Raw genomic sequence first — 26,709 nt, forward strand, 5'->3', positions numbered from 1 at the left:
TAATGCTGGGTGTACACTATACATTATCTGTCACATATCTGTCCTATCTGGCTGGTTACTAATGCTGGGCGTACACTATACATTATCTGTCACATATCTGTCCTATCTGGCTGGTTACTAATGCTGGGCATACAATATACATTATCTGTCACATATCTGTCCTATCTGGCTGGTTACTAATGCTGGGTATACACTATACATTATCAGTCACATATCTGTCCTATCTGGCCGTACACTATACATTATCTGTCACATATCTGTCCTATCTGGCTGGTTACTAATGCTGGGCGTACACTATACATTATCTGTCACATATCTGTCCTATCTGGCTGGTTACTAATGCTGGGCGTACACTATACATTATCTGTCACATATCTGTCCTATCTGTCCGGTTACTAATGCTGGGCCTACACTATACATTATCTGTCACATATCTGTCCTATCTGGCTGGTTACTAATGCTGGGCGTACACTATACATTATCTGTCACATATCTGTCCTATCTGGCTGGTTACTAATGCTGGGAGTACACTATACATTATCTGTCACATCTCTGTCCTATCTGGCTGGTTACTAATGCTGTGTATACACTATACATTATCTGTCACATATCTGTCCTATCTGGCTGGTTACTAATGCTGGGTGTACACTATACATTATCTGTCACATATCTGTCCTATCTGGCTGGTTACTAATGCTGGGCGTACACTATACATTATCTGTCACATATCTGTCCTATCTGGCTGGTTACTAATGCTGGGCATACACTATACATTATCTGTCACATATCTGTCCTATCTGGCTGGTTACTAATGCTGGGCGTACACTATACATTATCTGTCACATATCTGTCCTATCTGGCTGGTTACTAATGCTGGGCGTACACTATACAATTATCTGTCACATATCTGTCCTATCTGGCTGGTTACTAATGCTGGGCGTACACTATACATTATCTGTCACATATCTGTCCTATCTGGCTGGTTACTAATGCTGGGCGTACACTATACATTATCTGTCACATATCTGTCCTATCTGGCTGGTTACTAATGCTGGGCATACACTATACATTATCTGTCACATATCTGTCCTATCTGGCTGGTTACTAATGCTGGGCATACACTATACATTATCTGTCACATATCTGTCCTATCTGATTTGTATATTTACTCTGAGTTGAGTGAATCTCAGGGTGTGTTAATCTGCTTGTTCACTTGTTCTGAGACTCAAGTTTTGCTATTTCCCAGAGCAAAGCAGATATTCTGTATCATAAATCAGTAGCAGCGTTTGTTACAAACAATATTTGTTACAATGTGATTGTTCTTTATATAGTGGATATTCCATCTGCATAGAGATATTTTTTCATCAGTAATTTATATCTTATCTATATTGTTAGAGTCTGTTAGACAGATGGTTATTAGTAAAGTTGATTTCACCATCTGTTTAGAGTCCGTTCACTGGGGCTGATTCAGACCCGCTCGCGAGCGCACAGCGCTCGTTAGCGGATCGATGGTCCCCCACAGCTTAGCGAGGGACCAGGATGCTGTGCAAAAACAAAATGCCGCCCTGATTCAGAGCGAGTGCTCTGAAAGAGCGTCTGGCTCTGAATCAGGCCCTCTGTTACATATATCCATATACAGTTAACCCTGTGTTGTGACAGTCCATTATTTATGCTAACAATACTGGATCAGAACCTCTATACACACCTTCCTATACCTCCTAATATCCTTCCTATACCTTCTAAGGATGACGCTAATTTGCATACGCAGTCATACCGTAAATAAAGACTTAGACGTGGAATCTGTGGTTCCAAAGCACAAGTGTTATTCAGGTAAAAGTTCAGACAGTTACACGCAATAGATCCATGCACAATTTAGGTGCAAAAGGAAATCATACAGGCCCAAGTACAGTATACATACGCAGCGCTTCCGGACCCAGAGATAGGCATCAGCAAGAGACCCCTCGTCATACAGCATTCAGCACGAAGACTAAAAACCAGCGTTCGAGCACACATATTTATACCCCCCCAGAATAAACAGGACAATAGGGAAGTTTGTTACTGATGTCATTGGTTCCCAGGGGAGAAGCATCTGTTACAGCACATTTAACAGGCTGGTTCAAACAGACTCTCCCTGCCTCTAACAGCTGGGGATCTTTCCCTTCCCGCCCCCTGCAACATCCTAACAGTTGTTCAGGAAATATACATTTTGTTGCTTGTAGGCTCTGCGATCCATAACTTGAGTTTGCATGATGTGACCTCCCCACCGATAACACCAGAATACTGTAAAAAGAATACACATCAGTACAAAACCAAACACGGCTTGCTTAGCATGTATAATACCTTAGTTATCAAATACCTTTATTTCTCAGCATTTAAACTAACTGAACCAACCTGAATGATACACTTTAAAGCTTATTGAACCTTATGTGTGAATATGTAATGTGTGGGTATTCAGGGTTTGATATAAGGATACTAGTTAACTTGGGGCAGATGCGTGCGCATAAAGCTAACAATACAGCGGTTTCATACAAAGTCCTATACATTCGCTAACATGCGACTAGTTAACAGCGCAATTGTGAGTATTAATGTGTGTATGTGAAATGATGAAAGATGCAATCGCATGTTGCTGATAGTAATATCGCCACATGTACTAAAGGGTAAGTTTATCTAAAATGACGCTTAGGCGGCCATTCGCAAAATGGCGTCTTGCGATCTCATTTCCAAAATGGAGTCTTGCGGCCAGTCACAAGATGGCGTCGCTGCGATTAAATTTTAAACTGAACTTGTCTCAGCCAATTATTCAGCTTCGACAATGCATATTGTACTGTTGTTTAATTATGACATTATGATTGTTGTATAATCACATGCTTATGTCAAATCTAGTCTGATGCAATAATATTCTGTGCCTATTGTTTATGATTTATACACACTGTTGGTCACTGCTGTATTTAATATGTATGCCCAATATTAATCTTTATGCAAATTGAATTAAGTGAAGTATTTTAGAGTGACTGTAAGCACCAGTCCCGTGCTATCGTCAGAGATGGTAGGCACATATAAGCTTTTTATGCTATATAGTGCTATATCATTAAATACATTCATTCCAATTTGTTAGTGGTCTTCAATGTCTGTCTAATAATCTACTCGTCGGCTGGCTTGGTTCTCAATATGTTTGTAACAGACATATACCAGACCTGTATTAACACTGTTCAATATGGGACTGTTAATATCAGCGGTGTGTTCAATATTAATTGGCACAGCAATGCACTTATATCATGCAATATTGATTAAGCATTTTTTGACTATATCACTGACAGTCTCTGCCACTTGTGTGAGCAGCACTTATTGCCGCGGCTTTGATGCAGCTCATTCCCAGAGTTAGTATCAGTGCAGTGTTATAGCATGAAACGGATCTGCTGATACAGTTTATTAAGACAACTCAGTATTGACATGTGCGTCCCTGTGACCCAGCGGTCTCAGGTGCCGATGCGCGTTTCGCCGGATGTCCGGCTTCCTCAGGGCAAGCCGAGTGCTTGGTCTTGCTTAGTTTAAATCTCTGTCCCTTGGCAACTGTTATTAGGGGGCGTGTATGCCCAATCTGAGATAGCCGCAGTTGATAAGTGTGTATCTCAACTAGCGTTTTGAGATATCGTCGTATTCTTTGGAATAACCTGTTGTATGTTATTACAGAAAAGTTATTTAGAAAGTTATTGATTTTTATTTTTATTAATTTCGTATATGTCATTATCTTGTACATAGCTGGTTCCTTGGTGAATAAATATCTTGCAATAATTAGAATCATAGATAATTAAACTCATATACATACTTTAAACAGATTAATAAAATTATCCACCGATATGTATATTAGGTGAAATTAGGTTTGAACCCTTTTGCCTCTTAGTATTTATTATAAAATCCAAAATAGTGTGGAATGTAAATACATATAAATACATAAAAAAGGATTAAACCATATTAGCTAAAAATTAATGCTGTGTATATAAATGTGTATATTAATTAAGCTACAGCGATGAGCACTAAGTGTGAAAGGGAGCATGTCTTTGGAGAACAATTGGAAAGGTTTACCAATTATCAGGAGGTCATCAATGTATCGATACCAGGCATTAATATATGCCTGGTATCGATACATCGATGACCTCCTGATAATCTGGGAGGGACCACAACATCTATTTAGAGAATTCACAGAGGAATTGAACAAGAACACATTCAATTTGAAACTAACGATGGATATGAGCAAAAAATCAGTTACTTTCCTAGATCTGACTATCAATATCAGCGAAACTGGAAGGATAACTACAGACGTGTTCCCGAAAACAGACGGCCACGAACAGCATACTGCACATCAACAGTTCACACTATAAAGCAGCTAGAGAAAATATTCCCAAAGGCGAGATGTTAAGGATAAAAAGGAACTGTACAAACATCGAGACATTTGAACAAAGGGCGAAAGAACTAGAAAAACACCTAATAAATAGGGGATATAGTAGAATATGCATCAAACGAGCCTATAAAGATGTAAGAAGAAAGGAGAGAATGGAATTATTGAAACCCAAAATAAGAGATATTGATCCAACGAAGCACAAGATCTGGCTTATAGGTACATACTGCAATCAGTCGACAGAAATTTGAGAGGCCTTCCAAAAACATTGGCATGTATTACTTACCGATGAAGATCTGGCGAAACAATAGGGTGACCATGTGGATATTGGCTGGAGAAGAACATCAAACATTGGATACAAACTGGTTCGCAGTCATTTTACTAAAAATAACAGAAAAGAAAGATTAAATGGCAGTTATACATGTGGCAAATGTAAAGCTTGCCAATATATGAGGAATGCTAAAAGCTTCACGGATAAATATAATAAATTAAATACAATTAAGGGATACATCAATTGCGACACACAAGGTGTTATCTCAGGGTTGCCTACCTTTAACATTCTCTTCCCGGGAGAAGCCCGGGTAAGAGATGCAGCAGGGGGCCGACGGGGGCGGGGCTTGATGATTCACGTCATTAAGCCCCGCCCCCTCACGGTAAAATTGCCATGATTTGGGCACAATTTACATAGGGGGCGGGGCCAAATGCTGTGATTCATGCAGAATCACAGCTTAAGCCCCGCCCCCTTCACGGAGACCCGCGATTGCCGCGGGTATTCTCCTTATTCTGCCCACTTCACTAGGAAGTGGGCAGAATGTGGGAGAAATGCGTACCCTTCCGGGGGTGCGGGGGGTTAGCCGAAAAATCGGGAGCCTCCCGCGAAAACCGGGAGGGTAGGCATGTATGTGTTATCTACTCTCTGGAATGTGAATGTCAGAAGAAATATATAGGAATGACCAGCAGGAAACTAAAGCAGAGGATTTTAGAACACATAGGCAATATCAAAAACACTGAGGGGCCCATTTATCAAAGTGCATTTGAGGTAAATTCCCCGAAAACACCTGTTTTCGGAGGTTTACCTCAAATACTAAGTATCCCCCGAATGTATGAAGGAGGAACCGCAGCAGGTATCTCCGATACCTGCTGCGATCCCTCCATTGCTGCTGGCAACCGCCTCCCCCATAGGTTTCTATAGGGGATGCGATGCTGCCAAAGTATCAATATCGGGAATGCAAAGCATTCCCGATATTGACCCCAGCAGCTAACGCCATCTGAAGATATCGTTAGCCGCTGTTTCCTATGGGCACTTACTCGCATTTCAGCCGGCGGAGGGATCTCCCAGATCCCTCCGCCGGCAATGGGCGCCGCTCATGTGCAGTCCGCGGGACTGCGCATGCGCAGCAGCCCGGAATGCGCTCCGGCCACATCGCAGGGACGGGCTCTTTTCGGAGCCCGTCTCCCTGCATGTGCCGGGTCATACATTTGGCCGGTATGATCGCATTTTGCAGTGCGATCATGGGCGGTACTGCATGCCCTGATCGCATTGCAAAATGCGATCCTTTATAAATGGGCCCCTTAAAGAGATCAAGAAAGAACAGAGCAACTTACCAGTGTGGCCTGACACTTCTTGAAGAAGCATGGAGGAAATTCCAGACATCTGAGGGCCTTTGGTATGGAGAAAGTCCATCTGGGGGCCAGAGGTGGAGACTTAAAGAAGGAATTTGCAAGAAAAGAAACTAAAATGATATATGTGATGGATACCATCATACCAAAGGGAATGAACGAAAACAACAACTTCACAGGCTTTTTAGATCGATCCCATATGGTGGAATGCCAATTCCCTAACAGCTTTCATAACAATACAAACTAGAACATCAGTATCTGTGAATACGTATCAGATTGAGTAAAGAAATATACATACAATCTTTAATGTTTTTGTTGCAAAGTGAGTTATTTAATAGGATATTTTTGCTATATTATTATCTGTCAATATGGATATGTAGTGTGCTCCAGTATTATCTAAAATATATCTTTCCCGTACATTAGAGTCCGAGTGTATAAAAAATAGGCTAACTCTTTAACTCTTATATATCAATATACAAAAAGTAATAATATAAAACACATTTTTTTCCCTCAATAACACTAATATCCTTTCCCGCTTATTTAACTTGTATAAAAAATTCTTTTATGAAATTCTTTTATAAATTTATGACAAATTCTTTAAAAATACACAATTTGGTCTGAATATGGGAGAAAGGCACTTATCAAATTATTAGTAAAACAACTAAGGTTTTATAAATTTTTGAGTCGATATATAAGACACAGATTTCCCTTTGACTTTTATTAATTATTAATTAACGAATATATCTGATGATTTAATCATTTATAAATTTTTACACTTTTTTATTTTATGGACATATATTTTATAGATCATTAATATTAATTATGTATTGCGCTTAATGAATTAATACTATAAGTAATTGATTATCTCAACACTTGTATGAGAAAGCAGATAAGATATATAGCTGCCAATATAATTTGCAGGGATTCTGCAACAATCAGACTGTCACCTACCTTAAAGAGTATGGGGGTCATTCAGACCCACTCGCGAGCGGCAGTACGCTCGCAAGTGGGTCAATGTTCCCCACTGCGCATGCGCACGATGGAGGGAGCTCCGTCGTGCGCATTCGCGAGACCCGGCGAGCGACTGGCTTCCCATCGCTCCGGGTCTCGCACCAAAGGGGGCGTGCTGTCGATGTTGATTGACAGCATGCCCCCTTTGGTGGGCGTGCCGGGGGCGTGCCTGCCAGACGGAGGCGTTCCCATGGGAATGCCTACCGTCTGAAGCCGGCCCCCACTGAGCCAAAATCACTCCAGGGCTTGTGGCTGGGAAACCCGACCGCAGGGTTTCCCTCGCAAGTCCGATGGTCGCGATGGTCAAGACCATCGCGACCATCTTCTTGGACGCTCGTATATGCTGTGGGTGGTGACCCACAGCTATACGAGCGTCCAGGAGGACGCTCCATTTTAATGGAGGAGGGCCCTGATTCAGAGCGAGCGCTCTGGTCAGAGCGTCCGGCTCTGAATCAGGCCCTATATGTTGGACTAAAGTCTACATACAGTTTAGGAGATAGGAAGTTTAGTGGCCTATTCATGTAGAACATAAAGTGGCTACTAAAGGATATCACTATATAGCGGATCACATGGATGTGATATATAGTGATGTTTAGTAGCCATTCATGTACACTTACTGGACCGGCGTCTTTGGCCGCTGTCCGGCCCCTCTGCGATCCCTGGAGACAGTGAGAATACAGACATTTCGGGAGCCCGATATGCTGCCTGTGTTCTTACTGAGCATGCCCCGGTGTCTGAGAGCAGCAGGTCAGGTCATACCTGCTGCAATGGACGCTGGGAAAAGGGGGCAGAAAGCAGGGAAGTATTCAGCTTCTCCTCTCTGTCCAGCTTCTGGTAAAGATAACGCATCCTCAGATGGCGAATCTGTACCGCAGGAGGGGACGGAAAAGCTGACAATTCCATTCCTTTATGAATCGCACTCTCCATACAATAGTATAGTGATGAGATGCAGGCATGGAACAGGGGTCATAGGCAAACACAGGGGGGGGGTTCCGTCTGCCTGGAAACCCCCCTCCCCAGCCCACATCCTGACCACAATACAAATAGTAATATAACAGAATGTTACTAGTGCTGCATGTTCTTCTCAGTATCACAAATTAAATAATTAGCACCACCTGTGGATCTTTTAAAATGTGTACTACACCTGTTCACCAACTAGGAGATGTGGAAAACATTCACTGTTAGGGGTGCACTGCTATAGACCATCAATAGGGTTAATTATTAATACTGTATAATAATACACTATCAAGTACATAAGAAGACCCGATATGTACATCTATGTCCAGTGGGAAGGTCTTCTGCTGCTCCCTCAGACTCCCGGACTTGCTCCAATGCTCAGGAATAAAAACATTCTGCTGACACAGGATGGACCTACTGCCGCATCTAATGACTTACTGTGATCACTGGTCCTGTATATGCTGGAATTATGACACACAATACACTATGTATGACACATATAATGGGTTACTGTGATCACTGGTCCTGTATATGCTGGAATTATGACACACAATACACTATGTATGACACATATAATGGGTTACTGTGATCACTGGTCCTGTATATGCTGGAATTATGACACACAATACACTATGTATGACACATATAATGGGTTACTGTGATCACTAGTCCTGTATATGCTGGAATTATGACACACAATACACTATGTATGACACATATAATGGGTTACTGTGATCACTGGTCCTGTATATGCTGTAATTATGACACACAATACACTATGTATGAAACATATAATGGGTTACTGTGATCACTGGTCCTGTATATGCTGGAATTATGACACACAATACACTATGTATGAAACATATAATGGGTTACTGTGATCACTGGTCCTGTATATGCTGGATACATGACACACAATATACTATGTATGACACATATAATGGGTTACTGTTATCACTGGTCCTGTATATGCTGGAATTATGACACACAATACACTATGTATGACACATATAATGGGTTACTGTGATCACTGGTCCTGTATATGCTGGAATTATTACACACAATACACTATGTATGACACATATAATAGGTTACTGTGATCACTGGTCCTGTATATGCTGGATACATGACACACAATACACTATATATGACACATATAATGAGATACTGTGATCACTGGTCCTGTATATGCTGGAATTATGACACATAATACACTATGTATGACACATATAATGGGTTACTGTGATCGCTGGTCCTGTATATTCTGGAATTATAACACACAATACACTATGTATGACACATATAATGGGTTACTGTGATCACTAGTCCTGTATATGCTGGAATTATGACACACAATACACTATGTATGACACATATAATGGGTTACTGTGATCACTGGTCCTGTATATGCTGGAATTATGACACACAATACACTATGTATGACACATATAATGGGTTACTGTGATCACTAGTCCTGTATATGCTGGAATTATGACACACAATACACTATGTATGACACATATAATGGGTTACTGTGATCACTGGTCCTGTATATGCTGGAATTATGACACACAATACACTATGTATGACACATATAATGGGTTACTGTGATCACTAGTCCTGTATATGCTGGAATTATGACACACAATACACTATGTATGACACATATAATGGGTTACTGTGATCACTGGTCCTGTATATGCTGTAATTATGACACACAATACACTATGTATGAAACATATAATGGGTTACTGTGATCACTGGTCCTGTATATGCTGGAATTATGACACACAATACACTATGTATGAAACATATAATGGGTTACTGTGATCACTGGTCCTGTATATGCTGGATACATGACACACAATATACTATGTATGACACATATAATGGGTTACTGTTATCACTGGTCCTGTATATGCTGGAATTATGACACACAATACACTATGTATGACACATATAATGGGTTACTGTGATCACTGGTCCTGTATATGCTGGAATTATTACACACAATACACTATGTATGACACATATAATAGGTTACTGTGATCACTGGTCCTGTATATGCTGGATACATGACACACAATACACTATATATGACACATATAATGAGATACTGTGATCACTGGTCCTGTATATGCTGGAATTATGACACATAATACACTATGTATGACACATATAATGGGTTACTGTGATCGCTGGTCCTGTATATTCTGGAATTATAACACACAATACACTATGTATGACACATATAATGGGTTACTGTGATCACTAGTCCTGTATATGCTGGAATTATGACACACAATACACTATGTATGACACATATAATGGGTTACTGTGATCACTGGTCCTGTATATGCTGGAATTATGACACACAATACACTATGTATGACACATATAATGGGTTACTGTGATCACTAGTCCTGTATATGCTGGAATTATGACACACAATACACTATGTATGACACATATAATGGGTTACTGTGATCACTGGTCCTGTATATGCTGGAATTATGACACACAATACACTATGTATGACACATATAATGGGTTACTGTGATCACTAGTCCTGTATATGCTGGAATTATGACACACAATACACTATGTATGACACATATAAAGGGTTACTGTGATCACTGGTCCTGTATATGCTGGAATTATGACACACAATACACTATGTATGAAACATATAATGGGTTACTGTGATCACTGGTCCTGTATATGCTGGATACATGACACACAATACACTATGTATGACACATATAATGGATTACTGTGATCACTGGTCCTGTATATGCTGGAATTATGACACACAATACACTATGTATGACACATCTAATGGGTTACTGTGATCACTGGTCCTGTATATGCTGGAATTATTACACACAATACACGATGTATGACACATATAATAGGTTACTGTGATCACTGGTCCTGTATATGCTGGATACATGACACACAATACACTATGTATGACACATATAATGAGATACTGTGATCACTGGTCCTGTATATGCTGGAATTATGACACATAATACACTATGTATGACACATATAATGGGTTACTGTGATCGCTGGTCCTGTATATTCTGGAATTATAACACACAATACACTATGTATGACACATATAATGGGTTACTGTGATCACTGGTCCTGTATATGCTGGAATTATGACACACAATACACTATGTATGACACATATAATGGGTTACTGTGATCACTAGTCCTGTATATGCTGGAATTATGACACACAATACACTATGTATGACACATATAATGGGTTACTGAGATCACTAGTCCTGTATATGCTGGAATTATGACACACCATACACTATGTATGACACATATAAAGGGTTACTGTGATCACTGGTCCTGTATATGCTGGAATTATGACACACAATACACTATGTATGAAACATATAATGGGTTACTGTGATCACTGGTCCTGTATATGCTGGATACATGACACACAATACACTATGTATGACACATATAATGGGTTACTGTGATCGCTGGTCCTGTATATGCTGGAATTATGACACACAATACACTATGTATGACACATCTAATGGGTTACTGTGATCGCTGGTCCTGTATATGCTGGAATTATGACACACAATACACTATGTATGACACATATAATGGGTTACTGTGATCGCTGGTCCTGTATATTCTGGAATTATGACACACAATACACTATGTATGACACATATAATGGGTTACTGTGATCACTGGTCCTGTATATGCTGGAATTATGACACACAATACACTATGTATGACACATATAATGGGTTACTGTGATCACTGGTCCTGTATATGCTGGAATTATGACACACAATACACTATGTATGAAACATATAATGGGTTACTGTGATCACTGGTCCTGTATATGCTGGATACATGACACACAATACACTATGTATGACACATATAATGGGTTACTGTGATCACTGGTCCTGTATATGCTGGAATTATGACACACAATACACTATGTATGACACATCTAATGGGTTACTGTGATCACTGGTCCTGTATATGCTGGAATTATTACACACAATACACTATGTATGACACATATAATAGGTTACTGTGATCACTGGTCCTGTATATGCTGGATACATGACACACAATACACTATATATGACACATATAATGAGATACTGTGATCACTGGTCCTGTATATGCTGGAATTATGACACATAATACACTATGTATGACACATATAATGGGTTACTGTGATCGCTGGTCCTGTATATTCTGGCATTATAACACACAATACACTATGTATGACACATATAATGGGTTACTGTGATCACTAGTCCTGTATATGCTGGAATTATGACACACAATACACTATGTATGACACATATAATGGGTTACTGTGATCACTAGTCCTGTATATGCTGGAATTATGACACACAATACACTATGTATGACACATATAATGGGTTACTGTGATCACTAGTCTGTATATGCTGGAATTATGACACACAATACACTATGTATGACACATATAATGGGTTACTGTGATCACTAGTCCTGTATATGCTGGAATTATGACACACAATACACTATGTATGACACATATAAAGGGTTACTGTGATCACTGGTCCTGTATATGCTGGAATTATGACACACAATACACTATGTATGAAACATATAATGGGTTACTGTGATCACTGGTCCTGTATATGCTGGATACATGACACACAATACACTATGTATGACACATATAATGGGTTACTGTGATCACTGGTCCTGTATATGCTGGAATTATGACACACAATACACTATGTATGACACATCTAATGGGTTACTGTGATCACTGGTCCAGTATATGCTGGAATTATTACACACAATACACTATGTATGACACATATAATAGGTTACTGTGATCACTGGTCCTGTATATGCTGGATACATGACACACAATACACTATGTATGACACATATAATGAGATACTGTGATCACTGGTCCTGTATATGCTGGAATTATGACACATAATACACTATGTATGACACATATAATGGGTTACTGTGATCGCTGGTCCTGTATATTCTGGAATTATATTACACAATACACTATGTATGACACATATAATGGGTTACTGTGATCACTGGTCCTGTATATGCTGGAATTATGACACACAATACACTATGTATGACACATATAATGGGTTACTGTGATCACTAGTCGTGTATATGCTGGAATTATGACACACAATACACTATGTATGACACATATAATGGGTTACAGTGATCACTAGTCCTGTATATGCTGGAATTATGACACACAATACACTATGTATGACACATATAAAGGGTTACTGTGATCACTGGTCCTGTATATGCTGGAATTATGACACACAATACACTATGTATGAAACATATAATGGGTTACTGTGATCACTGGTCCTGTATATGCTGGATACATGACACACAATACACTATGTATGATGCATATAATGGGTTACTGTGATCACTGGTCCTGTATATGCTGGAATTATGACACACAATACACTATGTATGACACATCTAATGGGTTACTGTGATCACTGGTCCTGTATATGCTGGAATTATTACACACAATACACTATGTATGACACATATAATAGGTTACTGTGATCACTGGTCCTGTATATGCTGGATACATGACACACAATACACTATGTATGACACATATAATGAGATACTGTGATCACTAGTCCTGTATATGCTGGAATTATGACACATAATACACTATGTATGACACATATAATGGGTTACTGTGATCACTGGTCCTGTATATTCTGGAATTATAACACACAATACACTATGTATGACACATATAATGGGTTACTGTGATCGCTGGTCCTGTATATGCTGGAATTATGACACACAATACACTATGTATGACACATCTAATGGGTTACTGTGATCGCTGGTCCTGTATATGCTGGAATTATGACACACAATACTCTATGTATGACACATATAATGGGTTACTGTGATCGCTGGTCCTGTATATTCTGGAATTATGACACACAATACACTATGTATGACACATAAAATGGGTTACTGTGATCACTGGTCCTGTATATGCTGGAATTATGACACACAATACACTATGTATGACACATATAATGGGTTACTGTGATCACTGGTCCTGTATATGCTGGAATTATGACACACAATACACTATGTATGAAACATATAATGGGTTACTGTGATCACTGGTCCTGTATATGCTGGATACATGACACACAATACACTATGTATGACACATATAATGGGTTACTGTGATCACTGGTCCTGTATATGCTGGAATTATGACACACAATACACTATGTATGACACATCTAATGGGTTACTGTGATCACTGGTCCTATATATGCTGGAATTATGACACACAATACACTATATATGACACATCTAATGGGTTACTGTGATCGCTGGTCCTGTATATGCTGGAATTATGACACACAATACACTATGTATGACACATATAATGGGTTACTGTGATCACTGTTCCTGTATATGCTGGATACATGACACACAATACACTATGTATGACACATATAATGAGATATTGTGATCACTGGTCCTGTATATGCTGGAATTATGACACATAATACACTATGTATGACACATATAATGGGTTACTGTGATCGCTGGTCCTGTATATTCTGGAATTATAACACACAATACACTATGTATGACACATATAATGGGTTACTGTGATCGCTGGTCCTGTATATGCTGGAATTATGACACACAATACACTATGTATGACACATCTAATGGGTTACTGTGATCGCTGGTCCTGTATATGCTGGAATTATGACACACAATACACTATGTATGACACATATAATGGGTTACTGTGATCGCTGGTCCTGTATATTCTGGAATTATGACACACAATACACTATGTATGACACATATAATGGGTTACTGTGATCACTGGTCCTGTATATGCTGGAATTATGACACACAATACACTATGTATGACACATATTATGGGTTACTGTGATCACTGGTCCTGTATATGCTGGAATTATGACACACAATACACTATGTATGAAACATATAATGGGTTACTGTGATCGCTGGTCCTGTATATGCTGGATACATGACACACAATACTCTATGTATGACACATATAATGGGTTACTGTGATCACTGGTCCTGTATATGCTGGAATTATGACACACAATACACTATGTATGACACATCTAATGGGATACTGTGATCACTGGTCCTGTATATGCTGGAATTATTACACACAATACACTATGTATGACACATATAATAGGTTACTGTGATCACTGGTCCTGTATATGCTGGATACATGACACACAATACACTATATATGACACATATAATGAGATACTGTGATCACTGGTCCTGTATATGCTGGAATTATGACACATAATACACTATGTATGACACATATAATGGGTTACTGTGATCGCTGGTCCTGTATATTCTGGAATTATAACACACAATACACTATGTATGACACATATAATGGGTTACTGTGATCACTAGTCCTGTATATGCTGGAATTATGACACACAATACACTATGTATGACACATATAATGGGTTACTGTGATCACTAGTCCTGTATATGCTGGAATTATGACACACAATACACTATGTATGACACATATAATGGGTTACTGTGATCACTAGTCCTGTATATGCTGGAATTATGACACAATACACTATGTATGACACATATAAAGGGTTACTGTGATCACTGGTCCTGTATATGCTGGAATTATGACACACAATACACTATGTATGAAACATATAATGGGTTACTGTGATCACTGGTCCTGTATATGCTGGATACATGACACACAATACACTATGTATGACACATATAATGGGTTACTGTGATCACTGGTCCTGTATATGCTGGAATTATGACACACAATACACTATGTATGACACATCTAATGGGTTACTGTGATCACTGGTCCTGTATATGCTGGAATTATTACACACAATACACTATGTATGACACATATAATAGGTTACTGTGATCACTGGTCCTGTATATGCTGGATACATGACACACAATACACTATGTATTACACATATAATGAGATACTGTGATCACTGGTCCTGTATATGCTGGAATTATGACACATAATACACTATGTATGACACATATAATGGGTTACTGTGATCGCTGGTCCTGTATATTCTGGAATTATATCACACAATACACTATGTATGACACATATAATGGGTTACTGTGATCACTGGTCCTGTATATGCTGGAATTATGACACACAATACACTATGTATGACACATATAATAGGTTACTGTGATCACTAGTCCTGTATATGCTGGAATTATGACACACAATACACTATGTATGACACATATAATGGGTTACTGTGATCACTAGTCCTGTATATGCTGGAATTATGACACACAATACACTATGTATGACACATATAAAGGGTTACTGTGATCACTGGTCCTGTATATGCTGGAATTATGACACACAATACACTATGTATGAAACATATAATGGGTTACTGTGATCACTGGTCCTGTATATGCTGGATACATGACACACAATACACTATGTATGACACATATAATGGGTTACTGTGATCACTGGTCCTGTATATGCTGGAATTATGACACACAATACACTATGTATGACACATCTAATGGGTTACTGTGATCACTGGTCCTGTATATGCTGGAAATATTACACACAATACACTATGTATGACACATATAATAGGTTACTGTGATCACTGGTCCTGTATATGCTGGATACATGACACACAATACACTATGTATGACACATATAATGAAATACTGTGATCACTAGTCCTGTATATGCTGGAATTATGACACATAATACACTATGTATGACACATATAATGGGTTACTGTGATCACTGGTCCTGTATATTCTGGAATTATAACACACAATACACTATGTATGACACATATAATAGGTTACTGTGATCGCTGGTCCTGTATATGCTGGAATTATGACACACAATACACTATGTATGACACATCTAATGGGTTACTGTGATCGCTGGTCCTGTATATGCTGGAATTATGACACACAATACACTATGTATGACACATATAATGGGTTACTGTGATCGCTGGTCCTGTATATTCTGGAATTATGACACACAATACACTATGTATGACACATAAAATGGGTTACTGTGATCACTGGTCCTGTATATGCTGGAATTATGACACACAATACACTATGTATGACACATATAATGGGTTACTGTGATCACTGGTCCTTTATATGCTGGAATTATGACACACAATACACTATGTATGAAACATATAATGGGTTACTGTGATCACTGGTCCTGTATATGCTGGATACATGACACACAATACACTATGTATGACACATATAATGGGTTACTGTGATCACTGGTCCTGTATATGCTGGAATTATGACACACAATACACTATGTATGACACATCTAATGGGTTACTGTGATCACTGGTCCTGTATATGCTGGAATTATGACACACAATACACTATGTATGACACATATAATAGGTTACTGTGATCACTGGTCCTGTATATGCTGGATACATGACACACAATACACTATGTATGACACATATAATGAGATACTGTGATCACTGGTCCTGTATATGCTGGAATTATGACACACAATACACTATGTATGACACATATAATGGGTTACTGTGATCGCTGGTCCTGTATATTCTGGAATTATAACACACAATACACTATGTATGACACATATAATGGGTTACTGTGATCGCTGGTCCTGTATATGCTGGAATTATGACACACAATACACTATGTATGACACATATAATGGGTTACTGTGATCACTAGTCCTGTATATGCTGGAATTATGACACACAATACACTATGTATGACACATATAATGGGTTACTGTGATCACTAGTCCTGTATATGCTGGAATTATGACACACAATACACTATGTATGACACATATAAAGGGTTACTGTGATCACTGGTCCTGTATATGCTGGAATTATGACACACAATACACTATGTATGAAACATATAATGGGTTACTGTGATCACTGGTCCTGTATATGCTGGATACATGACACACAATACACTATGTATGACACATATAATGGGTTACTGTGATCACTGGTCCTGTATATGCTGGAATTATGACACACAATACACTATGTATGACACATCTAATGGGTTACTGTGATCACTGGTCCTGTATATGCTGGAATTATTACACACAATACACTATGTATGACACATATAATAGGTTACTGTGATCACTGGTCCTGTATATGCTGGATACATGACACACAATACACTATGTATGACACATATAATGAGATACTGTGATCACTAGTCCTGTATATGCTGGAATTATGACACATAATACACTATGTATGACACATATAATGGGTTACTGTGATCGCTGGTCCTGTATATTCTGGAATTATAACACACAATACACTATGTATGACACATATAATGGGTTACTGTGATCGCTGGTCCTGTATATGCTGGAATTATGACACACAATACACTATGTATGACACATCTAATGGGTTACTGTGATCGCTGGTCCTGTATATGCTGGAATTATGACACACAATACTCTATGTATGACACATATAATGGGTTACTGTGATCGCTGGTCCTGTATATTCTGGAATTATGACACACAATACACTATGTATGACACATAAAATGGGTTACTGTGATCACTGGTCCTGTATATGCTGGAATTATGACACACAATACACTATGTATGACACATATAATGGGTTACTGTGATCACTGGTCCTGTATATGCTGGAATTATGACACACAATACATTATGTATGAAACATATAATGGGTTACTGTGATCACTGGTCCTGTATATGCTGGATACATGACACACAATACACTATGTATGACACATATAATGGGTTACTGTGATCACTGGTCCTGTATATGCTGGAATTATGACACACAATACACTATGTATGACACATCTAATGGGTTACTGTGATCACTGGTCCTATATATGCTGGAATTATGACACACAATACACTATATATGACACATCTAATGGGTTACTGTGATCGCTGGTCCTGTATATGCTGGAATTATGACACACAATACACTATGTATAACACATATAATGGGTTACTGTGATCACTTGTCCTGTGTATGCTGGATACATGACACACAATACACTATGTATGACACATATAATGAGATACTGTGATCACTGGTCCTGTATATGCTGGAATTATGACACATAATACACTATGTATGACACATATAATGGGTTACTGTGATCGCTGGTCCTGTATATTCTGGAATTATAACACACAATACACTATGTATGACACATATAATGGGTTACTGTGATCGCTGGTCCTGTATATGCTGGAATTATGACACACAATACACTATGTATGACACATCTAATGGGTTACTGTGATCGCTGGTCCTGTATATGCTGGAATTATGACACACAATACACTATGTATGACACATATAATGGGTTACTGTGATCGCTGGTCCTGTATATTCTGGAATTATGACACACAATACACTATGTATGACACATATAATGGGTTACTGTGATCACTGGTCCTGTATATGCTGGAATTATGACACACAATACACTATGTATGACACATATAATGGGTTACTGTGATCACTGGTCCTGTATATGCTGGAATTATGACACACAATACACTATGTATGAAACATATAATGGGTTACTGTGATCGCTGGTCCTGTATATGCTGGATACATGACACACAATACTCTATGTATGACACATATAATGGGTTACTGTGATCACTGGTCCTGTATATGCTGGAATTATGACACACAATACACTATGTATGACACATCTAATGGGATACTGTGATCACTGGTCCTGTATATGCTGGAATTATTACACACAATACACTATGTATGACACATATAATAGGTTACTGTGATCACTGGTCCTGTATATGCTGGATACATGACACACAATACACTATATATGACACATATAATGAGATACTGTGATCACTGGTCCTGTATATGCTGGAATTATGACACATAATACACTTTGTATGACACATGTAATGGGTTACTGTGATCGCTGGTCCTGTATATTCTGGAATTATAACACACAATACACTATGTATGACACATATAATGGGTTACTGTGATCACTAATCCTGTATATGCTGGAATTATGACACACAATACACTATGTATGACACATATAATGGGTTACTGTGATCACTAGTCCTGTATATGCTGGAATTATGACACACAATACACTATGTATGACACATATAATGGGTTACTGTGATCACTAGTCCTGTATATGCTGGAATTATGACACACAATACACTATGTATGACACATATAATGGGTTACTGTGATCACTGGTCCTGTATATGCTGGAATTATGACACACAATACACTATGTATGACACATATAAAGGGTTACTGTGATCACTGGTCCTGTATATGCTGGAATTATGACACACAATACACTATGTATGAAACATATAATGGGTTACTGTGATCACTGGTCCTGTATATGCTGGATACATGACACACAATACACTATGTATGACACATATAATGGGTTACTGTGATCACTAGTCCTGTATATGCTGGAATTATGACACACAATACACTATGTATGACACATATAATGGGTTACTGTGATCACTAGTCCTGTATATGCTGGAATTATGACACACAATACACTATGTATGACACATATAATGGGTTACTGTGATCACTAGTCCTGTATATGCTGGAATTATGACACACAATACACTATGTATGACACATATAATGGGTTACTGTGATCACTAGTCCTGTATATGCTGGAATTATGACACACAATACACTATGTATGACACATATAAAGGGTTACTGTGATCACTGGTCCTGTATATGCTGGAATTATGACACACAATACACTATGTATGAAACATATAATGGGTTACTGTGATCACTGGTCCTGTATATGCTGGATACATGACACACAATACACTATGTATGACACATATAATGGGTTACTGTGATCACTGGTCCTGTATATGCTGGAATTATGACACACAATACACTATGTATGACACATCTATTGGGTTACTGTGATCACTGGTCCTGTATATGCTGGAATTATTACACACAATACACTATGTATGACACATATAATAGGTTACTGTGATCACTGGTCCTGTATATGCTGGATACATGACACACAATACACTATGTATGACACATATAATGAGATACTGTGATCACTAGTCCTGTATATGCTGGAATTATGACACATAATACACTATGTATGACACATATAATGGGTTACTGTGATCGCTGGTCCTGTATATTCTGGAATTATAACACACAATACACTATGTATGACACATATAATGGGTTACTGTGATCGCTGGTCCTGTATATGCTGGAATTATGACACACAATACACTATGAATGACACATCTAATGGGTTACTGTGATCGCTGGTCCTGTATATGCTGGAATTATGACACACAATACACTATGTAAGACACATGTAATGGGTTACTGTGATCGCTGGTCCTGTATATTCTGGAATTATGACACACAATACACTATGTATGACACATAAAATGGGTTACTGTGATCACTGGTCCTGTATATGCTGGAATTATGACACACAATACACTATGTATGACACATATAATGGGTTACTGTGATCACTGGTCCTGTATATGCTGGATACATGACACACAATACACTATGTATGACACATATAATGGGTTACTGTGATCACTGGTCCTGTATATGCTGGAATTATGACACACAATACACTATGTATGACACATCTAATGGGTTACTGTGATCACTGGTCCTGTATATGCTGGAATTATGACACACAATACACTATGTATGACACATATAATAGGTTACTGTGATCACTGGTCCTGTATATGCTGGATACATGACACACAATACACTATGTATGACACATATAATGAGATACTGTGATCACTGGTCCTGTATATGCTGGAATTATGACACACAATACACTATGTATGACACATATAATGGGTTACTGTGATCGCTGGTCCTGTATATTCTGGAATTATAACACACAATACACTATGTATGACACATATAATGGGTTACTGTGATCGCTGGTCCTGTATATGCTGGAATTATGACACACAATACACTATGTATGACACATATAATGGGTTACTGTGATCGCTGGTGCTGTATATTCTGGAATTATGACACACAATACACTATGTATGACACATATAATGGGTTACTGTGATCACTGGTCCTGTATATGCTGGAATTATGACACACAATACACTATGTATGACACATATAATGGGTTACTGTGATCACTGGTTCTGTATTTGTTGGGATTATGACACAATACACTATGTATGACACATATAATGAGATACTGTGATCACTGGTCCTGTATATGCTGGAATTATGACACATAATACACTTTGTATGACACATATAATGGGTTACTTACTGTGATCGCTGGTCCTGTATATTCTGGAATTATGACACACAATACACTATGTATGACACATATAATGGGTTACTGTGATCACTGTACCTGCATATGCTGGATACATGACACACAATACACTATGTATGACACATATAATGGGTTATTGTGATCGCTGGTCCTGTATATGCTGGAATTATGACACACAATACACTATGTATGACACATTTAATGGGTTACTGTGATCGCTGGTCCTGTATATGCTGGAATTATGACACACAATACACTATGTATGACACATCTAATGGGTTACTGTGATCACTGGTCCTGTATATGCTGGAATTATGACACACAATACACTATGTATGACACATATAATGGGTTACTGTGATTGCTGGTCCTGTATATTCTGGAATTATGACATACAATACACTATGTATGACACATATAATGGGTTACTGTGATCACTGGTCCTGTATATGCTAGAATTAAGACACACAATACACTATGTTTGACACATATAATGGGTTACTGTGATCACTGGTCCTGTATATGTTGGGATTATGACACAATACACTATGTATGACACATATAATGAGATACTGTGATCACTGGTCCTGTATATGCTGGAATTATGACACATAATACACTATGTATGACACATATAATGGGTTACTGTGATCGCTGGTCCTGTATATTCTGGAATTATGACACAATACACTATGTATGACACATATAATGGGTTACTGTGATCGCTGGTCCTGTATATGCTGGAATTATGACACACAATACACTATGTATGACACATATAATGGGTTACTGTGATCACTGGTCCTGTATATGCTGGAATTATGACACACAATACACTATGTATGACACATATAATTGGTTACTGTGATCACTGGTCCTGTATATTCTGGAATTATGACACACAATACACTATGTATGACACATATAATGGGTTACTGTGATCACTGGTCCTGTATATGCTGGAATTATTACACACAATACACTATGTATGACACATCTAATGGGTTACTGTGATCACTGGTCCTGTATATGCTGGAATTATGACACACAATACACTATGTATGACACATATAATGGGTTACTGTGATCGCTGGTCCTGTATATGCTGGAATTATGACACACAATACACTATGTATGACACATATAATGGGTTACTGTGATCACTAGTCCTGTATATGCTGGAATTATGATACACAATACACTATGTATGACACATATAATGGGTTACTGTGATCACTAGTCCTGTATATGCTGGAATTATGACACCCAATACACTATGTATGACACATATAAAGGGTTACTGTGATCACTGGTCCTGTATATGCTGGAATTATTACGCACAATACACTATGTATGACACATATAATGGGTTACTGTGATCACTGGTCCTGCATATGCTGGATACATGACACACAATACACTATGTATGACACATATAATGGGTTACTGTGATCGCTGGTCCTGTATATTCTGGAATTATGACACACAATACACTATGTATGACACATATAATGGGTTACTGTGATCGCTGGTCCTGTATATGCTGGAATTATGACACACAATACACTATGTATGACACATATAATGGGTTACTGTGATCACTGGTCCTGTATATGCTGGAATTATGACACACAATACACTATGTATGACACATATAATGGGTTGCTGTGATCACTAGTCCTGTATATGCTGGAATTATGACACACAATACACTATGTATGACACATATAATGGGTTACTGTGATCACTAGTCCTGTATATGCTGGAATTATGACACACAATACACTATGTATGACACATATAAAGTGTTACTGTGATCACTGGTCCTGTATATGCTGGAATTATGACACACAATACACTATGTATGAAACATATAATGGGTTACTGTGATCACTGGTCCTGTATATGCTGGAATTATGACACACAATACACTATGTATGACACATCTAATGGGTTACTGTGATCACTGGTCCTGTATATGCTGGAATTATTACACACAATACACTATGTATGACACATATAATAGGTTACTGTGATCACTGGTCCTGTATATGCTGGATACATGACACACAATACACTATGTATGACACATATAATGAGATACTGTGATCACTAGTCCTGTATATGCTGGAATTATGACACTTAATACACTATGTATGACACATATAATGGGTTACTGTGATCGCTGGTCCTGTATATTCTGGAATTATGACACACAATACACTATGTATGACACATATAATGGGTTACTGTGATCACTGGTCCTGTATATGCTGGAATTATTACACACAATACACTATGTATGACACATCTAATGGGTTACTGTGATCACTGGTCCTGTATATGCTGGAATTATGACACACAATACACTATGTATGACACATATAATGGGTTACTGTGATCGCTGGTCCTGTATATGCTGGAATTATGACACACAATACACTATGTATGACACATATAATGGGTTACTGTGATCGCTGGTCCTGTATATTCTGGAATTATGACACAATACACTATGTATGACACATATAATGGGTTACTGTGATCGCTGGTCCTGTATATTCTGGAATTATGACACACAATACACTATGTATGACACATATAATGGGTTACTGTGATCACTGGTCCTGTATATGCTAGAATTAAGACACACAATACACTATGTTTGACACATATAATGGGTTACTGTGATCACTGGTCCTGTATATGTTGGGATTATGACACAATACACTATGTATGACACATATAATGAGATACTGTGATCACTGGTCCTGTATATGCTGGAATTATGACACATAATACACTATGTATGACACATATAATGGGTTACTGTGATCGCTGGTCCTGTATATTCTGGAATTATGACACAATACACTATGTATGACACATATAATGGGTTACTGTGATCGCTGGTCCTGTATATGCTGGAATTATGACACACAATACACTATGTATGACACATATAATGGGTTACTGTGATCACTGGTCCTGTATATGCTGGAATTATGACACACAATACACTATGTATGACACATATAATTGGTTACTGTGATCACTGGTCCTGTATATTCTGGAATTATGACACACAATACACTATGTATGACACATATAATGGGTTACTGTGATCACTGGTCCTGTATATGCTGGAATTATTACACACAATACACTATGTATGACACATCTAATGGGTTACTGTGATCACTGGTCCTGTATATGCTGGAATTATGACACACAATACACTATGTATGACACATATAATGGGTTACTGTGATCGCTGGTCCTGTATATGCTGGAATTATGACACACAATACACTATGTATGACACATATAATGGGTTACTGTGATCGCTGGTCCTGTATATTCTTGAATTATGACACAATACACTATGTATGACACATATAATGGGTTACTGTGATCGCTGGTCCTGTATATGCTGGAATTATGACACACAATACACTATGTATGACACATATAATGGGTTACTGTGATCACTGGTCCTGTATATGCTAGAATTAAGACACACAATACACTATGTTTGACACATATAATGGGTTACTGTGATCACTGGTCCTGTATATGTTGGGATTATGACACAATACACTATGTATGACACATATAATGAGATACTGTGATCACTGGTCCTGTATATGCTGGAATTATGACACATAATACACTATGTATGACACATATAATGGGTTACTGTGATCACTGGTCCTGTATATGCTAGAATTAAGACACACAATACACTATGTTTGACACATATAATGGGTTACTGTGATCACTGGTCCTGTATATGTTGGGATTATGACACAATACACTATGTATGACACATATAATGAGATACTGTGATCACTGGTCCTGTATATGCTGGAATTATGACACATAATACACTATGTATGACACATATAATGGGTTACTGTGATCGCTGGTCCTGTATATTCTGGAATTATGACACAATACACTATGTATGACACATATAATGGGTTACTGTGATCGCTGGTCCTGTATATGCTGGAATTATGACACACAATACACTATGTATGACACATATAATGGGTTACTGTGATCACTGGTCCTGTATATGCTGGAATTATGACACACAATACACTATGTATGACACATATAATTGGTTACTGTGATCACTGGTCCTGTATATTCTGGAATTATGACACACAATACACTATGTATGA

General features: G+C 38.2%; 1 long non-coding RNA gene across 1 annotated transcript; it reads right to left on the reverse strand.

The window, feature by feature from the left end:
* Positions 1-1,818: 1,818 nt before the first annotated feature.
* LOC148442661 (uncharacterized) lies at positions 1,819-6,099 on the reverse strand. The gene is made up of 3 exons (XR_015875780.1): positions 6,002-6,099; positions 4,683-4,777; positions 1,819-2,280 (listed from the first exon to the last, which is right to left on the reverse strand). It is a non-coding gene; the product is annotated as an uncharacterized LOC148442661 (long non-coding RNA).
* Positions 6,100-26,709: the final 20,610 nt, after the last annotated feature.

This window comes from Taudactylus pleione, unplaced genomic scaffold (genome assembly GCF_031769625.1).
Source record: "Taudactylus pleione unplaced genomic scaffold, aTauple2 ptg001422l, whole genome shotgun sequence".
NCBI lineage: Eukaryota > Metazoa > Chordata > Amphibia > Anura > Myobatrachidae > Taudactylus > Taudactylus pleione.